At 45.2% G+C, this 8,730-nt stretch overlaps 1 non-coding gene across 1 annotated transcript; it reads right to left on the bottom strand.

The window, feature by feature from the left end:
• Positions 1–8,458: 8,458 nt before the first annotated feature.
• trnaq-uug (transfer RNA glutamine (anticodon UUG)) lies at positions 8,459–8,530 on the bottom strand. Its single transcript has one exon. It is a non-coding gene; the product is annotated as a tRNA-Gln (tRNA).
• Positions 8,531–8,730: the final 200 nt, after the last annotated feature.

Below are 8,730 nucleotides of genomic sequence, written 5' to 3'. Positions count from 1 at the left end.
GATCAGGTGGTATATTGTTTTTTATTTATGGATAAGGAGAAGGGGGAATGGAATTTTCCGTTTTTTTTCCCCAAAATGTATGGAAGAGCTTGAGACCCCGATACAGCTCTTGGAAATGAATGAATACTTCAGTTTTCATGGCATGACAGTCCTGTTTGTCCTGTTTGGAAAATGTCTGAATCAACTCGGTAAAAAAAGACTTTTTAAAACCTGTATATATTTCTAAACAAAATACTAAACTATGAAAAACATTTAGCATTTTAATATCCAGACAAAATGTGTAACTCTTGTGAAGTGTTTCCTCAGGTTCCTATCAGTTGAAAGCCTGGCCTTACGTATTGTAAAGCACTCTGGCTCCTGAAACTGGCTTCAACGCAGATGTCATGACTAGAGTTCCGTTTGGTGGTTATTGCCGATCTTAACTGTTGGCAAGCTTCAGTATTTGCTGAACAGTTACCAAGTGAGAGAAATAACTGGCCGTCATGCCAAGAGTTGCAAATTTAATTTCAGCAATATGTATTGAAAGTCCTAGCAGTGCTGCTGGCATTCAATTTGTCAGGTTGATGAAAGAAAAAAGGTTCATAAAACAGCGAATGTTGCTAACTTTAATTTGGCAGCTACAACAAAAAAACGAAACAAAAACAACTGGGAACCTAAAGTGGCAAGACACTTTTTTTTAGAAAAAAAAACATTATTTGGGTAAATGATGAGTTTAACTCAGGCAGGTTTCAAATGACTCACAGTTTTATTTCTGCAGGCACCTGACTCCTTCAAGGAACACCAGCCTCTTCAGCATGCGAAGTATGCAATGCACTGCTTGGAGTGATGGGAGAAAACACTTTTGAGAGCAACAGAAATGTTACGAAGGAGAGACCGTCTAGCTCATCTAGCCTAATTTGGTATTTAGTAGCTAACTGATCTGAGAATCTCATCCAGATGTTTCTTGGAAGAAGCCAGGGTATGAGCATGACTTGGTAGCTTGTTGCAGATTCTCACAACCCTTCTTGTGTAAAGAAGTATCTCATGTTCTTGGTTTTAATGTGCTTCCACATAGTTTCCACTTGTGTCCCTTGGCTTGTGTTTCATTACTGATTTGTACCTGGTTAACTCTGCCAGTGCCTTCAGGGATTTTTCAATACTTGAATCAGGTTTCCTTTACTATACGAGACAAGAGAAGGATCTGTTGTTTTAGCCATCAACAGTTAAAACATTACTTTAAGACATTCTTTTAGCTTGTTTAGAAAGCTGCTAAAATGTTTAAAAGGGGGGCAATCAGAGGTCTCTATATTGCAAAGGTGTTTACAGCACTTATTTTTCTTAGGATGAATCTTCCTGGCATTCAGGACTTACAGAGATGTTAAACAAATAGCAGCATTTATTCATCTCTTCAAACCATATCTTCCTTATCAACCATTGAATTGAGGACCTCTATGTGCAGGCTGGTACAGTAACTGTATTGCACCAGTGTTCCACATGTCTTAAGTCTCCTTTTTTGTAAACACGTTTTTTTTATTGGACAAAGAACGTAATGGAACATGCCCTAACAAACACAGTAGTCGCTCAAGCTGAGTTTCCCCCAAAAATCTTTACTGCTTTCACAGGGTGCCACTGCTACAAAATTAATCTCATGGCTGCCTGAATCAAGCTGAACTTCACCCCCTGCCCAGTGAAAGCGCGAGTTCTGGGCAGAGCTGACCTCCCACGCCCCTGTATTCCTGCAGCTCTGCCGTATCTCTCCAGGAGACGTGATGGGAACCAGGCTGGTTACTGCGGAAGCCTGATGCGTATCTCCCTGGGACTCGGGGACTCAGAAATGACAAACAGAGATCTGACTGAAGACGGCGCACAGCCCGATGTGCTGCTAAATAAACCTCCCTCAGTGGGAACACGAACAGGATGTGGACTGCTGGAGGCTCAGTTTGGGGTAGATTGCTCAAAATACGAAATCAGTTGGAAAATTCAGGACACTACCTTTGCGCTGGTTGTCTGGGGGGGCTTTACAATACACAGTACACACAGATAAGTGCGTGGCGCAATGTCGTGGAACAGGGCAGAGCCTTCTACAGGTTTGAAACATTTTGAGTTGGGGGGGTTCTTCAAAAAAATGAGGCCCTTCCACTTGAAACATACATTTACTTATCATTGCTGCCTTGCAGCACTGGGGCCCTCTGTGCAATTCTGGATGTGGAGTTTGTAAGTTCTCTCAGTCTTCATGTGGTTCTCCTCTGGGTGCTCTGGTTTCCTCCCACAGGCCAAAGACCTACTGGTGGGTAAACTGCCTTCTGGTAAAAGTTAAATTAAAGACTTGAATTGGCAGGTGGAAGGTGGTGGGTCTGAACAGCTCTCTGATTAACAGGAGTGTCTGTTAAGTCCCATCCTTGAATTGACTGGCTACATTTTCAATTTAACTGTTGCTAAAGAGCTGGATGTAACAACGCCCAAGGCATTCCAGCTTCCTCCAGGGACCTGGGATTCAAATTATTGCTGTGCTGCCAAGTTAAATTATTTAAAACGTTTAGGTCTGCGGGTTTACAGAAACAAGCCTTTTTATTTGGGTCTTTCAATACTGCATATGTTTCCATAGTAGTGTATGTTCAGGCGAGCTTTATAGATGAGGGATTTTAATTTTATTTTTGCAAATAAAAATCACATGCACTTGTCTCTCGTAAAAATTGTCACTTGCTTTGTGACGGGGGGGGGGGGTAGAAAAAAAGCACAGCTTCGTCTCAGATAGGATGAAACTGTGTCTGTCCTGCCAGTGACAACAATCTCACCCTGTCCACTGCACTGTAACCTGGATTCGCATCATTACAGAACAGCTGTTCTTGGCTTTTAAAGAACGCTAATAAAAACCTTTTTAAACACCGTCTCACATACAACACATTATAATGATATGTAGACATGTTCAGATGAGTTGAGTGGGAAAACAAATCTATTCTTTGAACTTCCAGCAATAAGACGACTGCTGCTTCAGATTTCAATATGACTGTTAATATAAAACTTCCCGTTGCAGTTTTTAAAATTCTGTTTTCACATGCTTTGCTATTGTATTGTAATTTGTAATACTGAAAATTAAAGCATATATTCAGGTCTTGTTGTCCAATAAATGAAAAGCAGTGTTTTTTGTGATCAAGCCCAGACTGATGAAGCAGTACAGCAGTGTACTGTATCTGGCACCGCCTTAATTTTCTTCTAGTTCTAGACAGAATTTCTAGATTTTTGAACCGAAAGAGCCAGCAATAGTTATTCCCATCACTATCTTGAAACCGGATTCACATTCTCTGCCTCTGGAGTTTAGAACTGCCTCCCAGTAGCGTGCAGATATTTTGGCTTTTCCGAGAGACACGTGACAGGCGGTGCACATCTGGAACCAATCAATTACTCTGTGTGCCTCTGTCTGCACTCACACCCCTGGGCAGGGTCCCGCTGAGCTGTCCAAATGCAAGCCTGCAAGCTCTATCCAATGAGAGGCATGCATTAAGCAAACCCATCGTGGCACAGAAATACTGTATGCTGTGGGTGCCAACTATTTTCATTTTTTGGGGTTTGAACTTCCCAATTTTTCTCGTCTTTTTGACTTGGTTTTAGAAATCCCAGTTGTTAAGTCAACTCAGCCCTCGGTGCAAACGGCAGAGCTAGTGTGTCAGAGGAATCCTCTCTGTCGGCTCAGCTCGACGCGGTGCAGCAGAGCCCCTGCAGTCCAAGTTTCAGGCTGCAGCCTGCTATTTTTATTCAGCATGACAACACCGGCAAGGTAGCTAGGCCCACTCTCTGGCCAAAATATTAGGAACCATTAGTCACTAGTCCCCTGAATAAACTCATTTAGATGAGACAACGCATGGTTCCCTTGAACAACGCGAGGCAGACTTCCACCACCTTTCCCGGCTGGAACTGCTCCCAGATCTCGGTCCCGGAGGACAGCCGAGACGCTGGCGGGGCTGTGCAGTTCAGTCTCCACAGGTTCCCCGTCATCACGACCTGGGCTAAGAGAAAATCCTGCTTGAATAAACGACCAGCAGCGAATAATTCTGAACCCTTAACCCCGAGTACTGTACGTCACATATATTAAAGCTGTTTTTGCCATTGAAAGAGTCAGAGACTGTGTGTGTGTGTGTGTGTGTGTGGGGGGTTCTTCAAGAGTTTTGGCTTGTCCCTGTAGATTCTCTTGCTCACAAGCAGACTGCATGCAAAGTTTTTATATTGCACTCTGGCATCTACTGTAGGTCACTGACTTGAGCCCCCCAGTCAGGGGCGAATCCCAGATCTTCCTCGGGACAGCTGCTATCTGGATCTGCCCATTGCACTGCTGCCATGAAGGACCGGGTCAGCGAGGGATCCTGACTCCAGGCCTGGTTTCAGCAGGAGCTCCAATCACTCCAATCATCAGTCTCCTGCTCCTCTAGGCCCGGGGACCCCCACCTCAGCGCTCCATTAAATAATCGAACCCTTACCCGACGTAATGAGAGGTTTAACTTGAGGTGTTTTCAGCTCCTATAGTCCTAAACATGGAGGAGGAGGTTGAACCTCCCAGAGTCATTTCAGTCACACACCTATCATTTCCTGAGATCAGTCCCTAAACAAATACATCTGTGGATTTGTGATTATATGCACAATATTTATATTTTATCGTTTCATGATTTGCAATACATTTTCACGTGGGTTTTTGTCTGGGGTTTGCAGACCCTGCTTTACCTTTCATTGACGTCTCGCACATTACCATCTGTTAACTGGCGGGAAAGCGATGGCGAAGGCAGCGGGGAAGCTGTCGGGAGGCTGTGGCGGAGTGGACGGATAGCCGCCGGATAGCCGCCGGAGTGGACCGAGGCCAACGAGAACGGCAGCCGGCTCGGCTGGAGGGGGCGGAGTCACGGAAGGAGCCGAACACAGATCGGCTCTTCGGCGGACGGGGACGATGCGCGGCGGGGCTGCACAGCGGAATCAGATCGGTTGTGCCTTGTGCGTGAAGTAAAAAGCGTGACAAAACGGCCGAAGAGTCGTTAATACGTGTGACCTTCTTTATTACTGTTTTTTTTTCTAAATTAGATATCCTGAACGACTGACGATCTGGAGATTAGTTTCCAAGAGTGAACTCTTTCCCTAAGGACTTGTTGCTTCAATGTGTCAGATAGTTTCACAACACTAACAGAAATATCCGTGAACTATTGGTTCAGTCAGTGGCGTGGTTTGGGCTTAACGTCCTGCCACGCCACGTCCTCTTTCTGCAGCCTTGGGCTGAAAGAGGTCCGGTACATTTGTCCACACGTTTTGGCAATGATCCAGTAAAGCTATGGTTTTTGACCCCAGGAAGACAGGGGACAGATTTGTCCCGTTGGAAACTGGTGAAACTGGACGCCAGCAACACTTTCAGCTTTGGTCTTGGGGGAGGGGTCTTAATTCACCCTCAGACGCCGAAAGCAAGGCCAAAGGTGTCGATACGCTTCCTAACCTGCGCAGAAGACGCCGATTTAACCGATTTTTAAGAACTTTATTTTCTTTTCACAAAAAAAATACAGGGGATCACAAATTAGAAAGCTTTACATTAATATACATACTTAAAACAGTATATATGATCACATCTCATGACATTTTGACACGGTAACAGTTACATAGCAACAATTTCTTTTGTTCTGGTGCAAATCACATTCTTTACTTAAACATGATAATGTTTTTCACAGCATCTTGAGATACTGTCCTATGCCCTCTATTTCCCACAGGTTTTCTGCTTCCTCCCTCCCTTCTCTCCACAGATCTCTGAGGTGATAGTTTTCTCGGGCGATGAACAGGGCCAGGCTACCTGCTGCCTTGACTGGGACCTCGATGCCTTTGAACACCCTCATGTTCCTCACTCTCCACAGGGCGTCTTTCCCACTGTTCACCACGGCCCCGATCCTGTCAAACACGTCAGGAGGAAGTCTGACAGGAGAGATGCCGTATAGAACGAGAGCAGCGGTCAGGGAAAACTGGGGCGAGAGAGCTTGCAACCAGTTTTCAAACTGGGCCCAGAAAGCCTTAGCAAAAAAACAGGACCACAGGAGATGGGTCACAGTCTCCTCCTCGCCGCAGCCCACCCTAACGCAGCGAGGGCTGGGGATGAGGCCCCTGCGGTACAAGAAAGTTCGCTGGGGGGTGGGTAGCTCTCAGTGGGACTGTCTCTGTTTTCTATGGCCTCTGTGTGTCCAGGACGCGTGTGGAGTTTTTTCATGTGGATGGGAAACCCGGAGAGAGGGCTGTGCTTCTGTGCTCCTCCACCGCGGCTCCCCGATTCCCCGTTTCCTGTCCCCGACAGGGGCTCTTACACTGATATTGTTCCCTTGTATTCCCAGAAAAACGGAGCACGCTTGCTTTTCCAAAGCGTGTCCCTACCACGCCTAACATTGCATTCCCAGAAAAATGGAGCACGGAGGTTATCCTACCCCCCAACCAGCGTACTCGACCACCTGACAGGTCATGCGGGTGAAACTCGGGGAGTCAAACCCGTCGCTTTTTTCCGCGTTAGCTGAGCTCCTTTCACGCTCTTGACGCCCCTACCAGCGCCGCACGGTGTCCTCGGAGGAACAGCTGCGGACACGCGTGTCTCTCTCGATTGCACGATTCTGGGTCATTGCAAGTCTGAGCGTACCGTCCCACATCTTAAGAAGTGACGAGCGCCCCGGCCCGGGGAATAGGATACGGTGTGCTCCCCGAAGTCGAGCACGAGTGGATTCTCAGTTTCTCCCACGCCGGTAAAGCCTAGCCGATGGGATAGCTCACGAATCCACTCCCCGGGTTCCTCTCACACGGAGTGAAGTTGCTGTTAACAGTGTGCTAGTGGCAGCAGTAGGACTAGCAGCTACAGGGGCGGAGGTAGAGGAACGAGCTGTCCAGCAGGGGCCGCTGCAGTAGCCGCACTCGCAGTCAGAGCAGCTGGAAACTGGGGGCGTCGGCTTGTGCTTAATCCCGATCAGGGGTTCCCAGGCCTGGTCCCGCTGAGCCCTCAGTTACACATTCAAACCCTTCATTGACTTAGTCATAACATTAAGACGAATGTGAACGGTTTGCTCTTAAACATATGGGAGCTTTAACCGTTGTGTTTTGTAAGCGAAATAAAATCCCAGATTTGTGGCTGGAAACAAAATGCAAATAATTCGATTGAAGCAGTTTCTCAGATCCCAATCCGGCTTCAGTCCTATCAGCAGGGGGATGGGGGGTCACCAGTCCAGGACGGGGATCCTCTGTTCCTGTTGCTGTACTTGCAGAGCGCCTTTCCGTCCGAAGGTGTGTCAAACCGGCCTACCTTTGCTATTTAATCTTTGCTGCCTGCCCTGTCTTTCTCACACCTGAAGAAGGCTTCACAGCCGAAACGTTGTGTTTTCCCTCTTCTCTATTACTTGTTCCTTTGCAGACTACGCATGCTGACGCAGCTCCCCACCTGAACGGTTGACATAAAAGTTACGAACACGCAAAGGAAAAAGCAGCGCCAACGTGCCCTAAAAACACGGGACATTTAAAACATAAAAACCGCGACTCACAGGGCCAACGATAACAAATCCCAGCCAGACTAAAATAACCGGAGAACAATGAGCCGGGGCGTCGGTGTAGTGAATTTATTTTTCCTCATAAGAAGGCCTTTTAGCTTCCCAGAATTAGTGCAGAAACTGCCCACTTTCTGATTCATCCAACTCTGCAAACAGAAATGACAGAATTCGTTTAAAATGGATTAACATTTATAGCTTATATTAATGCACTGTATTTTTTTAAAGTCGTCTAGGAAATGAGCGTCAATCAAGCAAATACTAATGGGAGTAATAAATCTATTAATACATATTAAACACTTTCTTGGACTTTCCTCAAATGTACAGTATTTGTGCAATTTCCACAGACAAGTTAAATCTTAACACGTGCCTGTGTTATATTTTGCATACGCAATAACGATAACGCATATCTAAATGTGCTGGAGGGGCCCAATGTACTCCTCGTTTCTAACCAGTCCTTTCTTCTTAATATAAAACACACATTTAGGGGAGTAGTTGGGTTTAAAACAAGTCTCACGTCCGTGATATATACTGTATACCGAGCCCGATTTTTAAATGTCTTCAGGATATAGCCGTTGTACTGACTCGCCTAACGGTAACGGCTGCCCCCTTACTGTCATAATGCAAAATTACACCCAGAAACCAACCTTGTTCCGCGTTTTAGGAGGTTTGTTTTTTTAAAAAAAACAAACCTCCTAAAATTCATTTTAATGAATGAATCGTAACACCATTGAACGGAAACTTACGGTTTAAAAATACTCGAAATGTTCTGAAAAAAACTGAAGGTTTTTGGAAACGTTTAAAACATTTTCTATAAATACATGCAAATTATAGTGTTCGTAATATTTGTAGAACTGCCTCAGTTCCAGACCGAATGAGAATTATTATTTTTTTGTAAGCTTTTAGGGGGGAAAAGTCCTTTTCTTTGACGTTTTCGCAAAAGGATGAGGTCCCACCGAGATTTGAACTCGGATCGCTGGATTCAAAGTCCAGAGTGCTAACCATTACACCATGGGACCAGATATCTGCACAGCCTGTAAAGCCCTAAGAAAAATAAAAGTAGAATGTTTTTTTTTTAATGTACAAATAATACTGGTCGAAATATTTATATAACACCCATCAAAAAAATAGAAACATATAGTAACTTGTATAATACTGTATTTGAAATAATATCGCCGTGAAGGAAAAGGCATAACAAGTTCAGTTTATTCCAAAACTC

Source organism: Atractosteus spatula, chromosome 1 (assembly GCF_055471065.1).
Source record: "Atractosteus spatula isolate fAtrSpa1 chromosome 1, fAtrSpa1.hap1, whole genome shotgun sequence".
Classification (NCBI taxonomy): Eukaryota; Metazoa; Chordata; class Actinopteri; order Semionotiformes; family Lepisosteidae; genus Atractosteus; species Atractosteus spatula.
The sequence above is the reverse complement of the archived record's forward strand: the minus strand, read 5'-3'. Positions and strand labels throughout refer to the sequence as shown.